This window comes from Lepisma saccharinum, chromosome 5 (genome assembly GCF_977018435.1).
Source record: "Lepisma saccharinum chromosome 5, izLepSacc3.1, whole genome shotgun sequence".
NCBI lineage: Eukaryota > Metazoa > Arthropoda > Insecta > Zygentoma > Lepismatidae > Lepisma > Lepisma saccharinum.
Genome location: NC_139233.1, coordinates 20,027,685 through 20,053,117, shown reverse-complemented (window position 1 = coordinate 20,053,117; position 25,433 = coordinate 20,027,685). Strand labels below are relative to the sequence as shown.

Here is a 25,433-nt window from a genome sequence, read left to right as displayed (position 1 = left end):
ACCAAAAAAAGAGGGGGGTTGGACCCGTTGAATCCCCCTCAAATACGCCCATGGTTATACATATTATTTCCTTGTAATAATTATACATAAACTAAGTATAGATATGTACTGTGCAACTAATGTAATCTTCTCAGTGTATTTTCTCTTATCTGCACAAAAATATTTGATCATAATTTGCGCCACAGAAATGGAACACAAACTGAAATTGCTTTATGGAAAAGAAAGTTAAATAGGCTTTATAAATAAAGCGAAGAATGTGAAAATTCTTATTTTGCACTACATAGGTTACGGTAAATTTCTATAAATATAAGTTTAAAAAATATTTTTGAGTGTCTGGTCAGCAACCAATTTTATAAGCAATATTTTTCGCATGGCCTGAGAATACACATGCAGCTGAACCCTTTCATTTATCTTGCACGTGAGCAGCACTGATATTTCATAGAAGAATGATCATTACAAAGCATAGCTTTCCTTTCTCCTATCGCTCCTTCTTCCATTATTTAAATCGGTACAGATTTGTAAAACTGCTGCACGTATTCGCTCACCGTGGGCTACCCATCCGGAACTGGACGCTGGAAGCAGACGACAAACGAGCCCTCTCTAAGGCGTGACGTATTAACATGGCGGCGGCGTGTTTTCAGCGCAACGCTAGCCTCGCAACTTTGGAAGTCTCGTTTCTGCCTTAAACTGGACGCCGAGAAACGCGAGAACTTGCAGGGGTCATTTTTCCAGGGTGTAGTTTTTAAAATTGTTGTAAAAAAAATTGAGTGGAAATGTCCATTGTGGGATATGGTCTGTGTGACGTCATAAATCCAAGATTGCTGCCGCTTCATGCACTAACATAGAAAATCGAACATAACTTATTTAAGAGTGGTTTATGACAAATTTTTATAAAGACATTTTTTTTTCAGAATTGAAAAAGGAACACAACTGATTCTTAGTTTTTTTAACTCGCAATGTTATGGAGATATATCCAGTGAAGCTATTTCGTGCACTTTTCTGCAAGGATTCTAAGCGTTATTTACATTTTACTTGACATTCTGATATGTTCTTCTTCTATGGCGGTCCGGTCCATATTCGGTCCATGGCCTCCCCAATCTTCCTCTTCCATCCCGTCCTATCCAAGGTTCTTCCAGTTCCTAGTTCTGAGCAGTTGTACTGCATCTGCTCCAACGACTTCTCATCTGTTTCTGGGTTCTATCATTTCATCATTTTTGTCTGTCATGAATACTCCTAGATAAGGAAAACTTGATACCCCTTCCAATTCATGTTCTCTAATTTTTGTATGATTTTTCTTTGACGTTGATTTCTTTGTTTGGACTAATATTTTTGTTTTATTCGTGTTAATTTGTAATCAAATTTCCCTTTTTCGTCTAATGTTTCCACTACTTCTTTAATTGATCTCATTGATCATCCTATGATATTGATGTCCTCTGCATACTCAACTATTTGGGTACACTTATATTCCAATGTTCTTCTGGTATCTATCATTAGTTTCATTATATATTCTATTCTTACATATTCTAGACACAGATTGAACAGTAGCGGTGACAAGCCATCTCCTTGTTTAACTGAAAAGCTCTCTCCCATATTTGCTTGTATCTTCACACGTGTTTTGGTGTTCTGCATCGTCATTTCTAACAATCGAATTTATTTTGTGGGTATTCTCAACGTACTCAGTATGTTTCCAATTTTAGTTCTATCAATGCAGTTATATGCTTGTTTAAAATCGACAAAGACTTGTGTTACTTCTATGTTCCCTTCCCAACACTTCTCCAGTATCTGTCTGACCGTATGTATTTCATTTATTGTAGACCTGCCTTCTCTGAAGCCGGCTTGGTACTCTAATGCTTCTTCTTCATATGTTGTAAATCTTTTCCTAAGTATGCTTGTCAATATCTTGTATGCTACACACAGCAAAGACATTCCCCTGTAATTTTCACACATTTGCTTATCCCCTTTCTTGAATATGGGGCAAATTATACTCTCTTTCCAGTCATCTGGTATATGTTCTAGGCTTCAGACTTTGCATAGGAGTAAGTGTAGGGATTCTAACAACTTCTTCCCTCCATCATTTCTGCTGGTATCCTGTCTTTCCCTGGTGCTATGTTATTTTTTAGGTTCAAAATAGCTTTTCAAATTTCTGGTTCTTTAAAATTTTCTTCCCTCCTTGGTCCTATTTCTTGGTCCTCATTTTGTGGTTCTGTGTTGTTGTGTAACTATTCAAAATAATCAGCCCATTTATTGAATATTTGCTTTTCATTCCCCAGTAGTTTTCCCTCTTTATCTTCGCAGATGTCTTGTTCTTGTTTTAAATCCTTCCCTTATATTCTTTATTTCCTTGTATACCATGTATGTATTTCTTTGTTTAAAGTCTTAATTAATTTTATTTATTTTCCCCATTACATGTTTTCTTTTCTTCCTACTACATATGTTGTACACTCTTTTTCCTAGTAATTCCAGTTTTTGTTTCTTTGCTCTTGTTGGTCTATCTGGATATGACTGATATACTGTATCTCTTTCTTGGATGGCCCTCTTGCATTATTCATCAAACCATTTATTTCCTTTGTTGCTCTGCATTGGTCCTAACACTACCCTTGCTGTTCCCTCAATATTTGATTTTATCTTATTCCATATTTCTTCCACTGCTGCTTCTTATGTCCCTTGCATGTTGGTTGTGCCTACTTGTTCTAGTTTGTGCGCTAATTCTTTCTTAAACCTCTCACTATGTATCTTTTCTGTCAGTTTCTTAATATCGTACTTCTGATTCATTTCTGTTTTGTTTATTTGTAATTTTGTTATTCATCCTCCGAAGACTACTTTGACTAGGTAATGGTCTGTTCCGCAACTGCATTATTGTTAGAATTTCCATTTAAACTGTGCTTTGCCATTGTTTCTTTATAAATTTCCTCTTTGCCTATTTGTGCATTCAGGTCCCCCATTATCATCTTTGCATCGCTGGATGGCACACTGTCTTTTGTCTTTTCTAGTTTATCATATAAGTCATGTTTTATTCATTGTTCTTTTTCTTCTGTAGGTGCATATACATTTATAATGGTTTACATATTTACATATACTACATTTACATATATTCTCATCTATAGGTTTAAAATCAATTATGTTCTCTTTCATTCTTCTCTCTATTATGAAGGCCACCCCTGCTTCTATGCTTCTATATTTCCTTTCTTTTTGCCACTACTGTATATAACATGTTTCTTTGTTTCCCATATATATCATTATCTGTCCACCTTGTTTCGTGTAGGGCAGCTATCTGTATGCTATATTTAATCAGTTGGTCCGTGACAATTTTCAGGGCCTCTGGTTTGAGAAGTGTTCTGATGTTCCATGTACCCATCTCAATGTCCATATCCTTTTGTCTTGGTCTTACTTTATGTCCATCCTTCAGAGGCTCTGATTGTGGTTTCCTAACTGTTGGAATTTTTCAGGGCTGAGTTGTCGGCACAGCACCCAACCCCCAATCTGGGGGACCAGGATATTCTTTCAGGGTTTACTCCCTTAGCCCTTGAAGTTTCCCTTCTCCACAAGGCAGTGGTTTCCCTCTTCTCACAAGAGGGTGGGTTGCCTCTTCTGCTATCTCTGCAGCTCCGAGAGATCTCCTTCTCCGCCACAGATGCCATTGAGGTTATATAAAGGGAAAATATTACTACCTGTGATATTTTGTTGATGCCTACTACTGTGGCGTATGGCCTGTGTGACATCGTACATGCAAGATGGCTGCCTCTGCATACATTAACAAACAAAAACGACTATATCTCCTTAACACCTTTAGGAGTCATTTTGATCATTTGGAAGTTTGTTGGGTTTTTGCACGAGGAGAAGACATGTGTATGGAGGATGTTTTCATTTGGAGGCCTGCAATCTTGTATTACTACAGGTGTTTTGCTGAAAAAATGTGTCAGAGACCATACATAGCGTCCGAAATCCAAAATGGCCACCATGCATGTTCTGCACATAAAATACTGTCCATATCCTGATTTATCCACGGAATTACAAATGCGTCTGGACTATAAACCAAATTTATTTTTACCAAATGACATCTTCATATGTTGCTTATTGGAGTCAATTAGGGCCTCCCAATGGTACAGTGGTAACGTCACCATCTTGTAATCAAGGGGTCCTTGGTTCGATACCTGGTGGATGCACATAGTGGTCTGTATCCCACTTTCAATTGTAGGTCCAATCTAGATTAACCTATCTGTGCATAAAATAGACTTAAAACAAAAACTCATAAGAAACAATTGTGAGCCTGTGCTACATGATTGTATCAGGATGAAATTCATCTTCTGAGGACTCATAGCATCGAAACGAGGCATTACACACCAAAAACTTTATTCAGAAATGTTGTTTGTCTTAATGATCTCAATACGCTATGCTGCTATGAAATTTTGTGAAGTGCCATGTGTGTGGGTGAGAGAAAGAGAAAGAGAGCGTCCCTTGGTATTTTTCTCTTTCTCTCTTACTAATTCTCTCTACCTACAACCCTTTCTTTTTCCTCCCTAGTGGGAGGAGGAACGATTGTAAGAACATTTAGAAAATGGGAAAGAATATACTTTGTTTGGTACTTGTCAGAATTAAAGGAAAAACAAATTTAACTCGTCTGTTATACTGGCATTTTTTAATTGAATTGTTGTCTTAATTCCACTTTATGCACAGAAAGGCTAATCGGGACTGGACCTACAGTTTAAAGTGGGATCAGACACTATGTGCCTTCACCGGGTATCGAACCCGGGACAACTTGATACATGTATATATATATGTATGATCTTTGATGGTTGCTTATTTTCAACAGGATTGATGAAACTTAATTTGACTTTAGAGGGCCAAAGATCCCGGATGTAAACTATGCACCATTCGGATGTCCGGGAGGGCACATCATCATCTATTGGAACAAAAGGAATCAACAGGAACAGAAGAATAAGAGACTAAGGATTGGTACATGGAACATAAGAACCCTTTTACAGGCAGGAATATTACAAAACTTGAAGACAGATTTGAGAAAAAATAAAAAATACATAGTTGGAATATTGGAGAACTAATGAGTGATGAATTAAGAATGTTTCACTCGGGAGGAGACTCACAAGCAATTCATGGTGTTGGCATCGTACTTTGGCCACATGCAAAAGATGAGGTAATATCAGTATGTTATTTGGACAACAGGATAATTATGGTATGACTGCAGGGAAAGAAGAAAGACTTAGTACTTCTACAAGTCTACATGGCAGGTAAAGGTAAGGTAAAGTTCCCCATACATACAGCACTGTGCCATGAAGACACATTTATGGGATGTTGGGGTAGGGCCCCCACATTCTTGGCCATTTTGCAGGTGATGTGATCAGCACCATGCTCCAGCCACCTTTACCCCCAGGGTTTCCCCCAGGTACCCATTAATTGGAGGCTGGCTGGGTCCCAGAGTCGCTTGATATGGAGACATGGGGAAAAAAATTCAGACCTTAGATCACCCACCCCGAGAATCAAACCCAAGTCTTCAGCATGGTAGTCAGACAGTAGAAGAAACCTATGACAAGATAGAAGATAAAATTAAAAAATAAACCTATGACAAGATAGAAGATAAAATTAAAAAATAAAGGAAGAGATGGGGGATTGGAACGTAGTAGTAGGAGAAGGCCAGGAGGGAAACACAGTAGGAAAATATGGATTAGAGGAAAGAAATGAAAGAGGTGAATTGCTGGTCAACTTCTGCAAGAGGAACTCACTTATTTTTGTCAACAGCATAGAAGAAGAAGATATGCCCAAAGGACAGTAGAAGATACTAGACAGACTACATCATGGTGCAAGAAAGATTTACAAACTGCTGCCTCAAAGATTCAAAAACCTTACCAGACGCTGACATAAATTCACGCCATGTACTACATGCGAGAGAGAAATTTACGTTTGAAGAAGATAAAAATAAGCCAGAAAATAAAGAAACCTAATATGGAGAAACTTAAGGATGAAAGACAAAGGAAAATGTTTGAAATAAAATTTAATGAAAATGTAGTTGAAGTGAAAAGCATGTTTAAAAACAGTGACACGATCTGGGAAGGAATAAATGTTTGCTTTAACAAAGCCATCGAAGACACCATATGATACAGGGAAAGGAAGAAAGACAAGAATCCATGAACCACAGAAAGTATGATGAAAAAATTGAAGAAAGGAGATGATAGAAACATATTAATACACGGGAAAGAAGGAAAATACAAAGAACTCAATAACCGGCTAAGAAGGGGAACAGATAAGGCAAAAGAGAAATGGATTCAACAAAAATGTAAAGAAACAGAAGAATTAGAAAAAGGAGGGCGATGTAACCTGAAGTACCATGAAATTCAATGCCTGGACTTTACAAAAATGAAGTGGGAAGCAATGTGGATGATAGAAGATAGAAAAGAAACAAAATTATGGACAAACAGGAAATATTAAGAACATGGGAAGAGTAAGTAAAAGATCTATATGAGAAAGAGAGCCCACCAGATACTTTATGCATAGAAAAAGTGGATGAGGTATCCGAGGATGAAAAAGGGCTACCCATCATGATAGAAGAATTTCAATTGGCATTCAAAGAAATGAAGAATGGAAAAGCAACAGGAAGTGATCAAATCCTGTAAAACTCATTAAAAATCTGGGTGAAGGAAAGAAAGAAATGCTACACTTATGCAATGAAATCTATGAAAAAGGTGTATGGTCAGAAGATTTCATGGGAACAATCTCAGTACCTACAAAGAAGAGAAGTAAAGCCAAGAAATGTTCTGAGTACAGGACAATCAGTTTGATATCACAATCAGCAAAAGTTCTTTTGAGAATTTTAAATAGTGCCTATACTCTAAAATGAACAGAGAGATAGAGGAAGAACAGTTTGGTTTTAGAAAGGGAAGAGGTACGAGATATGCCATAGTACTGAGAATAATTGGATACCTGGAAAAAGGTAAAGAAATGTTTGTGGCAGATGTCGACTTGGAGAAAGCCTTTGATAGAGAAAATTGGACTAAACTCTCAGGGATCCTGAAGAATATTGGTGTAGTTTGGAAGGAAAGGAGGCTTATCTGCAACCTATGTATGAAACAACATGTAAAAGTGAGAATAGGAGAAGAAGTGAAACAGGGAAGTGAAATTTGGAGAGGGATACGACAAGGCTGCTGCCTTTCCCCTACATTATTCAACATATATTTAGAAGAAATACTTAAGAAACTGTTTCCAGAGCATAGGCGCCAACTCCATGGGGCTTAGGGGGGCTCAAGCCCCCCCAATGTTAATGATGTGGGGGCAAAGCCCCCCCAAATAATTTTGCTTAAGAGGATCTAATGTATTATTTCTCTTCTCTTGTAAAGTTTACTCTGAATTGTGCCACATGAACTTAACTTTAAATACACATTTGAAATGTTCTAGACCATCAACTTTGGGGGGCTGAGACCGCTAAACCATCAACTTTGGGGGGGCTATGACCGGAGACAGCAAAACACATGACTTGTAACTATATACTAAGTATATAATTATTATTTACTATTATACATATATTAATCAGAGACATAATGAATTTAGCCAACGACTTGTTAAAGACTGTTTGGGAATCCCCTAAAAGAATGCAAATATTTAGGAATATTATTGATGTGAATGAGAAGGCTGGCCATACTGGACTGCAACCACTTTGTCCTCGTTGGTGGACGTTGAGAGCCTCCAGTATGCAACAGATCTTAAGGAACTATGAAAACCTTCTCAATTTTCTTGAGAAATTTTCTGAAGAAGATTCTACTGACGCAACATTAAAATGTGCTGGATATCTGGAGACAATGCTTCACTTCAAGACATTTTTCTTTCTCTCCCTCTACTGCCATGTGATGGGTCCAATAGAAGAGATAAACTGTAAGATTTAGTTTCCACGCATTGGTGCTACAGAAGTGGAATCAAAACTAAAATACTTGACTGACATCTTTCAAGAAAAGCGAATGTGTTTTGAGCAGTTCTGGCTGAAATGCACAGAGGGCAAACCGAACCTCGTTGAGCCAGAATTGCCCCGGCAACGTCACGTCCTTAAGAGACTTGAAAATTCTGATGCTGCCAAACATCACAAGTTCTACACTCCAAAATAGTATTATAAATATATAAACACTGACGTGTGTGACACAGCAAAATCATGTGTTAAACAAGGACATGAATCTACAGGACTACAAAAAGTAACAGCCGTAGAGAAAGAATGCATCTCAGCTGTGAACAGTTGCACAACAAACTTTCAGCAAACGCGAGAATTCTTTCGCAAAGATTTGGATACCGATAGGCTCTCCTTACACATGTCCATGCTTGGTGATATCGCCAAACAGAAGAAAGTGGTTCTAACTACCATGCGTGACATAAGGAAGTTTCTTTTGGAAGACAGCACCCTCCAGGAGCCAAATTCATGATGGTCCTCCGCACTGTGCCAGTGACGACAGCCACAGTCGAAAGGTCATTCAGTGCTATTAGCCGACTAAAGACATATTTGAGATCTACAGTGAGGCAGAAGAGACTAAGCAGCTTAGCGGTACTCCACATTGATTGATTGATTGATTTAGTTTATTTTACTTCGCGTTTTGTGCCTCTTGGCTAATTTGCGAAGATGGGGATGAGTGATGAAATGATGAAATTGATGAATGGACATTCACAAACAACCAAGCCCGAGCGGGATTCGAACCCGGGACCCTTAGCGTCGCAGCATGATGTGCTAACCACTCGACTACAGGGTCCGGCTAGCGGTACTCAAATACATCAAACTGTGCTTGATAATTTGGACCTGAGACCGCTCGCTAATGAGTTCATAAAAAATAACCCACTGCGTAGAGCAACTTTTGCTTTATTTTTAAATCATGTTCATATGTTTTTGTTGTGTATGTCAATTTATATCTTAGTGTACATGCTATTTTTTTTATTATTGCAAAATTAAATTTAAAAAGTAAAATATTGTAGCAAGAACAAAAAAGTAAAACTATTTTCCTGCGATTTGTGTTAGCATTTATGTAAATAATTAAATAAAACTGTTAAATATTGTAAATATTCTTTATTTTATGGGTTATTTGCAACCCATCACATGTCTGTTGTGGACATTACAACACACCCATGCCCTCATCGGGACTCGAACCCGAGACCTCTGGATCAAAGCGGGTCGAGTCGACCACCCAACACGCTCGGCCACCGAGGTGGGCATAAAACTGTTAGGCTTGTCTCTTAATGTAAATACATAATTTTCAATAAAAATGTTAATTGTTATATAAAAAACAAATGAGCAGACACAATAGACATAAAGGGACTTTGAAACATTTTCTAAACGTTTTTCATGTTACATTTCATTTGCATGAGGAATATAATAGCTGCTTTAAAACTGCTATACGAAGACGTAATTTTTATTTTTAAAAAAGAGAGGGAGTGAGTCATTCATTCATTTATTTCAGTGATCAGAGCCCCCCCAATAATTTTGACAAGTCGGCGCCCCTGTTCCAGAGCAAGGAAGGGATTGCAGTAGGAGGAAGGAAAATATCTTGTACATGATATGCAGATGACAGAAGTAAGAGAATCGAACAAGTAGACAGCTTTAAATATCTTGGATACATCACAAGCAGTGATATGAAATGCAGTCAAGAAATGAAAGTAAGAATAGCAATGGTGAAGGAAGCCTTCGATAGGAAGAAAAATATTTTCTGTTTATCTATGAACAAAAAACTAAGGAAAAGATTAATGAAATGCTTTGTATGGAGAGTAGCTCTATATGGTGCGAAAACATGGACACTGAGAACAAGTGAGAAAAAGCGACTGGAAGCTCTGGAAATGTGGTTATGGAGACGAATGGAATGGGTGAAATGGAAAGAAAAAGTGAGGAATGAAACAGTGCCAGAAAGATTTCAGGAAAAGAGATCAATGCTGGAGATAATCATGAAGAGAAAAAGAAATTGGTTGGTATCCCAAGGGATGCTATTGAAGGAATGGTCAATGGGAAGAAAATCTGGGGAAGAAGAAGATACCAAATGCTTGACGACATCAAAATAAATGGGTCCTATGTTGCTACAAAGTGAAGGCTGAAGACTGAATAGCGTGGAGGTTCCAAGTAAAGACCTGCCCCATGACAGAAAACAATGAAAGAATGAATGTATTAGCAAAGTAAAGAATGACAGAGTAAAAGCCTCCCTGATGATGCAGTGGTAAAGATGTTGCCTTAATCAAGGTGTTGCATGTTTGTTCAATACATGTATGTATTCTGCATGGACACCATACCGTGCACACTCCGTATATCACACATCATTTGAATTTTTGTTAGTATTTTTTGTCCCATTTTTGGCTAATTCTGACGATGAGTGATGATAAAATTGAAGCAGGGACACTCACAAAGGATACCCATCCGCAGGCCACAAACTGAACCTGGGAATTTGGGAGGTGAGATAAAAATTCAGCAACTTAATACATTCACACCCAGCTCTGGGAGGGGCATTTAAATGGCCAGCCCAGGCATTTTCTGAATCCAAAGTTACCTAAAAGAAAATGTTATCACCATCATAATTTTTTGAGTTTTTCAAAATGGCACCCTGGAATCTGCAAATGGCACTCTCTCATCGACTTTTTCAGCCCGGCAGATAGGAACCCAACATCTTTGAGGGTTCTTGCTGGTGTCCCCTACAGATGACACCCCATTAGTCCTCCAAGGATTCAAACGTGTTGAGTCCCTTGGTCATCTGGCACTCCAAACATGCTCTCAGGTACTGCATTACAACTCCTCTCAAAGTAACATGGTGCACCCCTTTTCGTTTGCCAATCAACATTCGGGGAGAAAATGCCCCCCCCCCCCCAAAAAAAAAAAATACAACTGAGAAAATGGATAGCTCAGCTAAACGACCTTAGTCGTTCATGGACAAATACAAGTACATACTTTAAAATGACCATAATAATAATAATAATGGTTTATTTCCATAATACCAAGTACATAGGCATGGAAAACGTCAGTAGTTATACGTATACATAAAAATTGTTGAGAATTAGGTTACTAATAAAATATAACATTCAATCAAACTTAATACACCACAGAAAACATGAATATACACACTGTGGATTATATCACATGATAAGATTAAAACATTCAAGCAATATAAATATAATAATAACAAAACTATACTAACAGTAAGACATTAAATATTATTCATAGATAAATTAATTAGACAGTATGAGTATAAAAACATTAAAAGAGAAAAAGTCATTAGACATCCATAATTCAATTTTCCATAAATTCTGTAAGACTATACAAAGCTTTATTTAATAAATATTGTTTTATAGCTAATATTTTTTTTTATTATTATTTTTTGAGGGGTGAGTGTTTTGATATTGTTCGGTAGATGATTGAAATACTATATACCAGCATTCATGGGTGTAGATTGAGTTAAATGCAATCTGGTATATGTGTGGTGATAATCATTTTTACTTGTGGTATTGTAATCATGCAACTGAAAATTTTTGGCCAATTTACCTGTATTTAAAGCATATAAAATAACTTTATAAATATAAAGACAAAAAATAGTCATTATTCGATTCTCTTTGAAGACTTCTTTACAAGTAGATCTATTGTTTAATTTATACATAATTCTTAAGGCTGTTTTTGTAGACATAATATTCTGGATTTTTTCATATCTGATGAACTGCCCCATATTATAATACCATATTCAATATAAGGGTATATTAATCCATAGCAAATGGTCTCGTTAATTTCTGTCAAGTTATATTTAGCAAGTTGTTTCAATAGATAAAGATTAGAAGCTAGTTTACTACATATGTTGTCTATCATCTGCTCATCCCATGATAGATCTTTGTCAATAATAATTCCTAATAATTTGGTAGAATGTTCAACATCAATTTCAGTGTCATCTATAAATGTAGCATGTGTCACATTATTATTAGTGTTGCTTGGATTAAAAATCATAAGTTTAGTTTTGTTATTATTAATGGTTATTTCATTAAGATTTAAATACTGAATTATATGATTAATTTTTATAAATGTATTGATTTCAAGATTTGTAATGTCCTTGTCATTAATCAAGACTTGTGTCATCAGCATAAGTAATTATCCTCATGTTAGGGTTTTCAGGGATATCATTCATATAAAAAATAAATAATAGTGGTCCTAAAATCGATCCTTGTGGGACACCATGAACAATACTTTCATAACATGAAAGTTAAATCTCATTTATACTGAATTCATTCATGCAGATAAGAATCAATATAAGTGAATATGTTGTTCCTCTTATTCCGTAGCAGTAAAGTTTATTCATTAAAATTTTATGATTTACTCTATCAAAAGCTTTTGAGATAACAAGAAATATGGCATTTACAATTTCATGATATTCCAAGGATTCAGTTATATAGTCAATCAATTGAGCAAGTGCTGTGTTTACAGACTTACCCGCAAGGAATCCATGCTGACATAGATTTAACATTTTATATTTGTTACAGAAATTAAGTATACTATTTGAAATAATTTTCTAAAGTATCTTTGAAAAAGTAGAAGTAAGTGATATAGGTCTATAATTCTCAATATTATTTTTATTTCCTTTCCTATAGATAGGTATAACTTTATTAATTTTTAATACTCTAGGAAAGATTTCTGTTTTAATGCATAGAGAAAGGGTTTCTCGAAGAATTGAGAACAGCATTTTACTAAGTTATGTGACCATTCATCTGGTCCACTTGTGTCCCTGTTTTTTTTTTAACCCTTTTATGACTTCATTTAGGTCATTAATTGTTATCTCATATATATATATATATGCTATTAACAACACAATTATGTGTTAAACTAGAATTTTGATTATTGTTGACTGAGTCATTATAATTGACATTAGATCCACAAAGTATTCATTGAATGTATTACATATTAGATTTGGTTCAGATATTTCGTTCTCATTGATTACAATTTTTATGTTATCTACCATGGTTGTTTATGGGCGGGAATGTGTTAACATGCTTAGCCACTGAGCCGGCATGTCGTACATCATAACAAATAGTACACATAAAAAGGATTTAAGAGAGAAAGCATGCATGGCAAGAACACTATTGTCACATATAAAAGAATCGACATACCTTATTCAAACACTCCCTCACTTCCAAGTCATTCCATCTTCCTTCTGAAAGTAAACCAAAAAGTTCTCTATTTAAAGTAAAAGAATGATTGTAAAAAATCACAAGACATAAAAAACAAAACAAAGTATTATATTCACATTTCAGGAAATGAAAAATGCAATTAATACACTGGAATAAAGTACTCAATTATACATTTTTTTAAAGATCTGTTAATTTTGGTGGCCACAACCACCATCCTCTTGGAAACTTGATGTACTATGCACGTCTGTAGAACAATACAAGTTTCCTCACGGGGGGTATGTGGTATGCAGTTTTGTTAAACGCATCAATTCATAACACATTTACTATAAATAAAAATTGAGGACAGACTGATATGAAATTTAAACCAATATTGATCCTGATAAACTACCAATATAAAATTTACTGATACCAATAACCAACATTCCATCAATTTATGTAAACTTGCAAATGTTCTATGAAAAATATCTTCTTATATAATGAATGTACAGACGTGTAATGTCATGATGAGCTGGCAATAAAGTGTTGAGTTAGCAAAATGCAGCCAGTTTTCCTATAGAACAATAGCATATGAAATAAAGAGAATATAAATTAAAATTACAGTATTACAAGAAATTCAATGGAGGGGGTAGGAAAAATACACAAAAGCAATTATTCAGTATAATACAGCTGAAATCAGGAACAAACAGGACAGGAACTGGTACTCTTGTGTTAAAAGATTTAGAAAGGAGCATATTGGGTTTTAAACCAGTTAAAGAAAGGAAATTCAAAGGAAATTTATACAATATTAGCTTTGTGAATACTTATGTTCCAAATGGATGAGAAATAAGAACAAAAACAGCAGTTTTATAAAGAACTTCAGTCGTAGTGGACCAAATCCCATAATATGACATCATCATAATATTAGATTTGGACACTAAGGTAGGGACTGAGAAAGGAAGCAGTAGGCAAATTTACATTTCATCCAGTATCAAATGGTAACAGAAATCTAATGGAAATTGTTGAACTTGAGAATAACATGATTTAGCTAGTACCCAATTTAAACACAAACCGATCCATAAAGGAATCGGAATATCCTCTGATAAAAGCACAATTAACCGAATAGGCCACATAATGGTACACCAAAGCAGAAACATATTAAAACAAGATATGAAAAAAGTAATAAAAAGCAGAAGACTTAATTCAGGAAATGCATGTTACTTTTCTCTCATAAACTTCTATCTTCTCGCATAATATCTAAGAAACTAAAAGTTGAAATATACAAAGAGTAATTTTACCTGTAGTATTACATGGATGTTAAACTTGGTCCATTACATTAAAAAGAAGAACATAAATTAAGAGTATATAACAATAAAATACTTTGAAAAATATTTGGACCTAAAAGGGATGAGGAGACAGGTGAGTGGAGAACAGGGGTGCCCACACGGGGGGATTGTGGTGGAGAATGCACCATTGAAATTTGGGGGGGGGGGTGGATTTTTCCTTAATATAAAATTCAACATTTATATATTATTTCCAAAATAAAATGTAAAGACGTTTACACCTTACACCATATTTAATCCATTAGATGAAGAAAATGAAGTATTTAGAGGTAGTGATGATGCCCACAGGTGGGTTTGTGAACTCACGTTATGTCCAAGCAACCTATGTTTTTTTTTGGGGGGGGGGGGACGATTTTCTGTGATGGAAATTTGATGTGAAACAGTACAGCATTTGGCACAAGTTGAATTACATTATTAACTATCCATTGCTGTTACATAAATAGCAAATTCTAGACTGCCAAGGAAATTGTAACGGGTAATATTATTATTAAGGAAGTGGGGATATCCAACTCTTACACATTGGGTCTTAAATCGACACGTGGATTCTGGTGGGGGATTGAGGATTAAACGTTGGGGGAGGGGGGCACCTTACCTGGGTAGCTCCATTTAACCCCTTTCTAGCAGAATCTATATCACCTTTAATTTCAACTATTGAATATCATTGTTAAATCTTAGATTATCGTGGTAATTTTAGTTAGGGGGGGGGGGGGGATATCCAACTCTTGAGTATTAATATTACGACTGAGACTGTAGCGCAAAATGTGGTTTGGAGATTTTTTTTCTTTTGGAGGGAGTAATATCTAGGTTGAAGGATTGAATATTAAATTTGAGGTGAGGAGATATGGAGCTCTTAATAAAGTGTAACATCTAAGATTGTCAAGGGATTTCTTTAGGGTTCAAAATTATATTTGGTACTATATTTAGCAATATGTATGCGCACGTTTCGGTGCTGAACATGGGGAAAAAAGTAAATATCGAGGGATCCTATGAAAGTATTGAAGTCCCATTAAATTATTTTTCTTGCAAGCCTGCAAAGAAATGGATATAAAAATTTTCTTGCTCGTAATCTTGCATTACAAAAATGTGTGTGTGGCGTTTTCATAAGACGATATGAAGAATTATACTGTAGCTGCATTACAAGACATAAACAATATTCTCGATATTTATTAATAATATAATTTCTTAAAATATAATGTTTAGTGTCGGTATACTCCTTAATTTAAAGCAGGTGAGTCCATTTGGTCATATGGTTCTATTAGCAATATTATGCTATTATTGATTCCCTGCAGGCTCTGCTGCAATGGTTGTACTAACTGTGTACTTCATAGTAATGCCTTGCACATTACTCAATAAAACAGGAAAATAAATAGTGTGAAATTCGAATTTGTAACTTAATGTTGCAGGGTAATTTTGCTTTAGCAAGTGAAATTTGTACTTACGATGAAATCCATGTAATCATTGCTTTGGATTAGTAAAAAAAAAAAAAATTAATTACCCCAAGCAGAGGGGGTGAGTTCTTTGGAGGAGGCACCTTATTATATTCTCGGGACGGCCTTAAGAATTTCTAGCTAGGGTTCTGTAATTTTCGATCTTAAGTTGTGTAAGACTTTGTGTTAAATACTCAAATTGTGGGTTATTGAAATCTTGTTCTCCAACAACAAACACTGTTTAAATACATATTTATATAATTATGACACTTGAGATTGCTAGGTAGACAAACTATTTCCTTTCTGAAATCCCTTCACATGTTAAAACCACGGAATAAAGAGAAATGCACATAATCTCACCTACACACGAAGAAATATTTAAGATAATCAAGAAAATAAAGTTTAATAAGTCTGAAGGATAAGACAATATTATTGGAGAACTAAAACTTGATGCCCACCGAGATGTGGGAAACATAACGCAACAGGTCCGTTTCCAGCATCTCACTGGGATATAACCCTTAAGATAACCTGCAGGCTTCTGGCACGGAAATTCTGGCTTCTGTTCGCCACTTTACCCTGTAGCGGGTTTTACACCATTTGATTTCAATAGAAGCAAACAACAGAAGTTCTGTTGCCGGATATTTCCATGTTTTGCCGCACCTCAGTGGGCATCAAGCTTAATACAGAAAGGAGGGAAAAAGCTGAAAGACAGGCTATACAATTTTATAACCAAAATATGGGTGAAAGAGGAAATGCCAAAAGACTGGCTAGTAGGTAAACTTTGCCCTAAATAATAAATTATGGAGGAATAACTTAACTGAACATAACTTACAACATATTTTCTGCGTTATTATACAACAGACTCATAAAAGTAGTAGAAATAATAAAAGTAGCAGATTTTCAAATGGGATGTTGACCTGTCCTGAACTGTAGATAATATTCAGGTTATTAAGCACATTTATGAAAAGTGTCATGGATACAATAATGACATCCCACAATATGTTTAAAGATTTTACACAAGCATTTGACAAAGTAAAGAGACCTGCAAGTCCAGGAGAATTTGATGTCCATCAAAACTAATACTTACATTAAAAAGTGCAATAACCAAAGTAAGTATAAACAATAAAATTTCTGAAATGTTTGAAATCAATACAGGAGTAAGAGAAGGGAATCCATTGTTAGCTTTGCTCTTTCCTGGACTGCTTTTTGCAGACTAGCTAGCCTCTAATGTTGGGACTGAACCAATATAATCCTTTGTGGGGCTCATGCTGTGTCGTCCATATTTGTGATTGTCCCTTCATCTCTCGCATCTTATCGTCATCCATCTTCATCTTTGCAAGTAGCCAAAAGTGTCAGAAAACCATCTTCTAATAGCAATATAATCTTAAAGAAATTAGATGTTAGAGATAACATCTGAAACAAATATGTACATATGATAATGTTCTTCTAATACTCTCCATAACATAAGAAGTCGTGAAGTTCTAAAACTACAAAAACAGTCCGAAGAACCTGGCCTAATTATAAATTCATCAAAGACTAAATATTTGGAATGTTCAGCAAAATCACCAGGAAATAAGAACATTTTAATAGAAGTGGCAGAAACAGAAAACGTAAATTCATTCCAATATCTTGGAGTAATAGTAAACCAAAATGATATCGTAGAGGAAGAAATAAAGGAGAGAGTTACAGCATGGAATAAAGCATATTGTGCACATAAATTTCTATTTATATCAAAACTCTTACCAAAACATTCCAAGTAGAGAATGTACAATGCCATTATAAAACCAGTGGGGACCTATTGTTATAAAATCTGTGTGTTATAAAAGCACACTGAACAAAAACTCTTGATTTTATAAAGAAAAATAACATGGCAAATTTTTGGCCCAACTAAAATTGAGAATGAAGTATGGAGAAGAAACGAAAACAAGGGGACAAGATAATAAAACTAGCATATTTTCAAATGAGATTTGGACCTGTCCTGAACTGTAGATAATATTCAGGTTATTAAGCACATTTATGAAAAGTGAAACACAAAAATATTGTAAGATGAAGAAGCTGAAAAATCACTTTTGCCTGAGAACAGTTGCTAACTCTACAAAATAGTTCATATTTAGGTTATTTGTCTTACTCTCATGTGGAATAATTAGCAGAAACCTTACAAAAATATTGAATAAATATATTACATTTCAAATTGTGCCATAGAAGTGTTAGGAGACGTTATTCCTTTTCGGCAAGAAATAAAGCCATGTTTTCCAGATCACATGTCGTTTAGTTCCAGTGAATGGGGCTTGAGTATGCAACACTGTGGTAGGCTATGTAACGTTGAAGATCAGGGGAAACTGTAGTCTTGGGCATAGCCGCCGACTCCATGGGGCTTCGGGGGGGGGGGCCTCGAGCCCCCCACAATGTTATCAATGTGGGGGCAGAGCCCCCACAAATAATTTTGCTTAAGAGAATCTAATGTATTATTTTCCTTCTCTTGTAAAGTTTACACTGAATTGTGCCACATGAACTTAACTTTAAATACACATTTGAAATGTTCTAGATCATCAACTTGGGGGGGCTGAGACCGCTAAACCACCAACTTTGGGGGGCTATGACCAGAGACAGCAAAACACATGACTTATTACTACATACTAAGTATATAATTATAAGTATTGTTAACATTTTTACTAAAAAGAGTTTAAAATAAGATGTGCATGAACTAGGATAGTGGATGGGACATTCAGGCTACAAATGGCTCTCACATGACATTCAGAACGAGATCACTGATATATTAGGGAGATCTGTTTTGCGCTCCGTGGTAGCAGATATTAAAAGTCGGGAATATTTTGCAATTATGGTTGACGAAACTTGTGACATATTCATCCGTGAACAATTGACATTTTGCATTCGAACTAAATGAAAATTTTAATATTTTTGAGGAATTCATGGGTTTTTACGAGATTCCGAACACTGAGGCCAAAACTTAAAAAAGGGAGGGAGGGAGTCATTCATTAATTTATTTCAGTGATCAGAGGCCCCTCAATAATTTTGACAAGTCGGCGCCCCTGGTCTTGGGGTAGCTTTAACTTACATTTTTCTTTCTACTATTTTCAAATATTACACTATCTATCTTGCATCCCCTGGCACAAATACAATTGACATACATGATGAATTTGAATTACCTGATGATATTTGGGATTCATAATTTTAAAAAATCTCAAATAAAAATAAAACAGACTGCTTTTTTCACAGTTAAGTTGCTATATTACAACAATGTAACATTGACAACATCCATTATATAAGGGATTCTTTTTGTTTAAAAAATTACTAACCATTGTTATAACTGTATCTTTAGTCAAAATGAAAATAAATGTCTGATGAAAGGAGCGTGTGTTCTCCTGAAACGTCACAAAGAAAAACTGTTTTCTTATGCTTGTAATAACTGTAAACTACAAGAAAATAATTCTATAATGCAAGCAATGCGTACATACAAGAAAAACTATTAGTTATATAATGATGGTAGTTTTAATAATAATTAATATACACACTTGTGTGAAATGTATTCATATTCAGTCACTTGCTTAACCACAAATGTCACCTGATGCATATGTATGTGTGTGTGAGGAAGGGGGGGGGGGGTTAAATAATGAAAGTAGTATTATAATATGCCCATGCGTGTGTACATCATTTGCTGTCTTTTATTATCTTTAAATTTCAATAAATCAGTGTGTCTGCATTTCGTGGTACCGTCAAACCTCCGTACCCCCATGATAAGGTGATGATTTTTGTTATTTATGAAGATTATGTTCTATACGAACGATTTGCGTTGTTTTTAGCTTTAGGAGATGTATTATAGTGGAGTAATGAGCGTTTTTTGATGGGACTACTTATGACGTCATTTTCATCGTTGCCATCTGCATGTGATGTGAAGGAACATGTTGTTACGTTGTTTGTGTTTTTGTAACTTGGAGCCGTGTTGGAAATATCGGAGGTTGAAGGTTGGCAATCCCTGTGTTACGTCAGGAAGCGCGAGATTTACTGCAGACGATGTTTCGGTAGACGGGGAAAGCCTACGAGGTTAGGTTAGGCCTGTTAGGTTAAGTAGCATTAGCATAAATACAAAGACCTGTTAGGTTAAGTAGCATTAGCATAAATACAATGACAAATTATTATTTAGGCTAAGAGAACAAAACCTAACTAGCCTAACCTAACAACGTAGGCATTTAGCATAAAATTAAAAAGCTATCTCCCGTGATGCCAGAACACAAGGTTGCTAAAGTGTTGTGCAATAAGTGAGACAGTCATGCGAAATGGTACTGCCCCCGGATTTTCTTTGGAAGGTGGGCGTGCATTTTTAGTGTGTTAAGTGCTATCAATGAAAATGTGTGATTCATCTGCCAATTGACACATTTCGCCCCTGCAACTACGTAGCAGAAAGTGAATTGTTTTAAGGTTAGCACTTTTTAAAATTATGCATTTTTGTTCACATTGGAAATAGTTGTTAGGTTGGTTGGGCCAGGTTTGGTCACAACAGTGATTTCACGTTGTTTTCTTAGTACTATCAAAAATTATGTATTCTCGTTCGTATTGGAAATGGTTGTTAGGTTAGGAGGGCCATATTTGGTAGCAATAGTGATTTCACGTTTTTGTTACGCCAGAAGTGTTAGTTTTGCTGCTGTTCGGGAATTTTTTACGGGAAAAATGAGTGATAGTAGGTCGAAATAGGAGTTTCTTGTGCTTTCGGGGGTCATACTTTGCGATCAAATATCTCCGATATTTGTGGTTTCCTAACACTGGAACCACTTTTATACTACGGAAAATGTTGAACTCTGTCTATTAAAAAAAAATTGACGCAATTCTCGAGGGGGTACGTTTTATATCTTAATTGATCACAGAAGGGGTAATTTAGGCTTATCATTTATACTCGTCGGGAATTTTTAAAATTAATATTATCCTTTGTTTTCGGGTAGTTTTAAAATAGTTAACTTGTAGTTGGTTATAATAATGGTAACAGTATGGTATAGGGAAAACACATTTCTTCAAATTTACAGGAGAAACTACTTACGGAACTGAGTTTCTGTAGACTTTTGAAAGCTCGTGGAAGTGTTTTCTCCCTTATTTCAACTTATTCTGCCGGTAAATTATGTATTTCTTGACGCACAAACGCTCTTGCCTCCATTACTTTCGACTATGTGAACCAAATATTCCGTTCGTTCTATGACGTAACCCCCGGTCAGTTTTTCCAAACTCGCCATTGTTTTAACTATGTATGCCTAACCTAACCTTGCGTGCATGGTTCGTGGGGCTATTTATGAATGGTTTGTGGGGCTATTAGAATGGTTTGTGGGGCTATCCATGAATGGTGTGTGAGGCTACGCATGCATGGTTCGTGGGGCTATTTATGAATGGTTTGTGTATTTATGATTGGTTTGTGGTGTTATCCGTTAATGGTGTGTGGGGCTACACGTGCATGGTTCGTGGGGCTATCTGTGCATGGTTTTTGGGGTTTTCGAAACCAGAAAAAAATACAAAATGAGTAACACGAAAGTAGGTATTTTTCGGTGAAGAAGGTTGCAACACTGCTAACCCACTGATCATCGACAACGCTAGTCAAGATTTCTGAGCCATATTGTGTGTGAGAGGAAAAAACAATAATTACTCGATATGTGGAAAATTGAAGCTATTTTCGTGAAACGAAATCCCACCTTAAAGAATGTTTCGCAATACATAATAGGTAAGTACAAATGTAAAAAATGACGAAATGAACGAGTGAAATGTGTTTTCCCTATACCATACTGTTACCATAATAATTACCGCACGAGAAATACATAGCGTGCAATTTTCGATCTCATGATTTCTTTTGTTTTCCTCTTTCGAAACTTTTTTCTTACGAGCTGGCGCGTGCCTGCATGTATTTTCCAAAACTTCAATTTCTTATTATGACACACTATTGATCTATAAACGTTGTTGGATATTGCACTGAAACTCACGACTCTTACATATCAAAATTTATGACAAGATAAAACATTGTATCACGTAGTTTAAAATGAATAATAAGAGAATCAGGAGATTGTTTATTTTTTTTGTCCGTTTTTATTTCTTGCCGCTTACCAAGTGACATTACACATTGTGAAACACAACACATCCTATATTAGATTGCGTTTAAATCTGTCTAGCAACAGACTAACTCGATGAACAAATATAAAGAGAATTAAAAACTTTGATGACTTCGCACATGCATGTGAGGTACAAATTGAAGTGTGGCTACATTCACATATGACTGAAAAAGTAAAGAGAAAAGAATACTTTCTACAGAGAAACTTTATGGGAAATATGATGTAAAGTTCTATATTGATCCATTTTCGAACCATCAGAGGCTTACTTAAAAGTTTAACTTACATCATATCACCTGCTAAACTTCTTTCGTCTATTTTCTTGTAGGCGGATTGTGTATATACTAGGCGTGTTGAAACCACAAATTAATAATCGTCAATGACGTTCATCGAATCTTAAAACATAACACATTTTTATTGATTAAAACTTTTCAAAATAAAAAATCAGAGGCTGAAGTATGTTTCTCTGGTTATATCTTTCTATATGTATTAATTACAAGTCAACGTCTTTACTTTAGCCTGGTTACTCGTCTCATCCCTAAACAATATGGCGTCGATGAAATCTGAGGCGAGGCTTGCTGGTGCTATGAAAGTTAAATCTATATTTCATTAATGAAGCCTGACATTAGGTAAGGTATTTAGTCGTTTTAAATTAAGTAAGTTTTATATGAAATGATGGGTTAGTTTAGTGTTCAATGAACAGTCGGATATGGCATACAACAGTGACTCTTTCTACAATAATAGGAAACGGGGTCCTGTGCGTATATAGGCTATGTAGAAATAAATCTATATACAGGCACAAGACAGCTTACAATTATTAGTAATTTGATTAACATAGACATATTTTGAAACATTGTGGGGATTAGTGACCTCTTTTGATTATTTTTAACAAGTAGACAAGAAACTCTCTAATGAACGCATTCGCAGTAAATTAGCGTATTTTTTTTCTTGTCAGAGTATAGAAAATTATGTTTGGATGCCGTTAATTAATATTAATATCAGATCAAGAGCAGAATTTCTCTCAGAAAATTGTCGCTCTATTTGACGGACTAACTTGTAATCTCCGAATTTTTGCAATCATTGTCAGTATTTCAGTGTTAATTGAAATGAAACACATTTAAGGTGAACAATATTTACTATTAAAACCAAGGATGCATCCTTGCCAAATTATAAGAAAATAAAGTATTAATGGGCGTGACTATTTTCACCAGGTAGTAAGAATAGCAGGCTGCTATTTTCGGTAATAATGATACCTATTCACCATAAAATGTTTTACTGATCATTTCTAAGAGAGAGTGCATTTGTTCAGAACAAAAGTTTCAATTATTATTATGGTAACAGTTTGATATAAGGAAAACGCATTTTTTCATTTTTACAGGAGAAACTATGGGTCCATGTCGAAATCTTATTAAAATTTCAGTAACCACCAAACGTCTCTAATTCCCTTATTTTCGTATTTTTCACATTGATACTTACATATTCTGCATTTCTAAGGGTTCTTCAAGTTCGCGTTTCGTTTTTTGCATGCAAATAATCTCAATTTTCAAAATATCGAGTATTTTTATTTTGTTCGCTTTCGCTTGCGTTACACACAATATGGTGGTGAAATCTTGACTAGCGTAGTCCATGATCAGTGGTTATGCAGTGTTGCAACCCTCTTCATAGAAAAATACCTACTTTCGTGTTACTGATTTTGTATTTTTGTTCAGGTTCGAAAACCCCACGAACCATGCACGGATAGACCCACGAACCATTCATAAATAGCCCCACGAACCATGCACGGCAAGGTTAGGTTAGGTTAGGTTCTGTTAGGTTAGGCAAACATAGTTAAATTTGTTTTTCAAAATTAGAATTTTTTTTTCGGGTTTGAAAACCCCACGAACCATGCACGGATAGCCCCACGAACAATTCATAAATAGCCCCACGAACCATTCATAAATAGCCCCACGAACCATTCACGGATAGCCCCACGAACTATTCATAAATAGCCCCACAAACCATTCATAAATAGCCCCACGAACCATTCACGGATAGCCCCACGAACCATTGACGGATAGCCCCATGAACCATTCATAAATAGCTCCACAAACCATTCATAAATAGCCTTAGAGATACTGGGCGAAAGGGGGGGAGGGGGGTGTATAACCCCCATCAACCTCACATTGAGCACGCCACTGATCCTGTGCACGTCATTTTGTCGCAAGTTCGTAATCAGAAATAATGAACAGTAACTCACGTTTATTTACGTTCCAGAACTGTTACACAGTTACAAAACCGCGTATTTGGAAACACTGACCGCTTGTTACATCATGAAATGCTCACAAATATTTGGTTCACGTAGTAGACGGACATCAAGGGAACAGCTTTCGTGCATCAGAGTGACATTAATGTCAAAAATTACATGATTTACCTGCAAAAAAAATTCAACGAGGTGAAAACAAACTTCCAAGACCTTCCTAAAGTATAAATAAACCCATTTCGGTAAGTACTTTCTCCTGTAAAATTGAAGAAATACGTTTCGAGGATATGAAAATTTTACCGAAATCTTAAACCCTTGATTTCGCAGGTGATTTTTTTTTTTATTTTTATAAAGAGTATGTGCTGCTAATTGTGAATAATAAAATTCTGGAGTGCGGAAATATGTATTTACGACTGTACAGCCGTTTGAAGTTGCGAGGTGGTTTCTGTGTTGAAATTTCCCATCGATTCCGGGCTCCGCCCCTAGGGTAATTAACCTCCCGCGGCCCCTCCTTTCTATATAGAGCCCCTTTTGAATGCATGTTAGAAACTATCCAGAGCCACCTGCCCCCAATACTAGTTTACTCACAGACACATTTAGGTACCAAAGAATAAGGCTAAAATTACACCTCAAGAGGTAACACCTCGTAATCTCAAGTGCAGGCTGAATTGCGGGTCGAAGTTAATTTAATACTACCCTCCCCTATCCATATCCCATCCCACAAGTCATTTCTGGCCTGCAGTTGCGAAGAGAAATGTGCACGATGTTCCACAAGATAACATATTTACACACGCTGAGGATATTCCTCATCGCATCTCGTCGCTGTTTTCTATGCCTGTCAAACCACATAAACTCATCCAGATACTCCTCCAAGAAATGTCGCAAATTATCCCATTGCACAAGTCAATCATAAGAAGAAAAATAAAATGTTTAGACATACACCTGTAACATGAATCCAATATGGAAGCCCTGAAAAGCCGTATAGATGCAACGTACGTAAGGAACTTCAATATCAAAAGAACGTAAGTTTTGTAGCTGTAGATTTAAAAAAAATACCTTCCGTGCTATTTAGAAACACCCTTTGTTACAAGAAACTTATTTATTTCACAAAAACATTTGAAATGTTCGTGAAATCCAGGGTGTAAGATTTCGGCACTGAGCCGAAACTACTTACAGAAATGAGTTTCTGTGGCATTTTCAAAGTTCATGGAGGTATTTTCTTTCATCGTTGAAT

The 25,433-nt window shown here is 35.8% G+C and overlaps 2 protein-coding genes across 10 annotated transcripts in view; one reads left to right on the top strand and one right to left on the bottom strand.

The window, feature by feature from the left end:
* Positions 1-22,293, bottom strand: part of LOC145987701 (protein bric-a-brac 1-like) — a 663,074-nt gene extending 640,781 nt beyond the window's left edge. For all 7 annotated transcript variants that reach the window (XM_083122257.1, XM_083122259.1, XM_083122260.1 and 4 more), the window contains exons 1-2: positions 22,247-22,293; positions 13,096-13,139 (exon numbers count right to left, since the gene is read on the bottom strand). The gene's annotated coding sequence lies outside the window, so the exon portion shown is untranslated. The remainder of the gene's footprint in view (positions 1-13,095; positions 13,140-22,246) is intronic.
* Positions 22,294-22,503: 210 nt separating this feature from the next.
* Positions 22,504-25,433, top strand: part of metro (membrane palmitoylated protein 7-like protein metro) — a 77,855-nt gene continuing 74,925 nt past the window's right edge. For all 3 annotated transcript variants that reach the window (XM_083122255.1, XM_083122253.1, XM_083122256.1), the window contains exon 1: positions 22,504-22,589. The gene's annotated coding sequence lies outside the window, so the exon portion shown is untranslated. The remainder of the gene's footprint in view (positions 22,590-25,433) is intronic.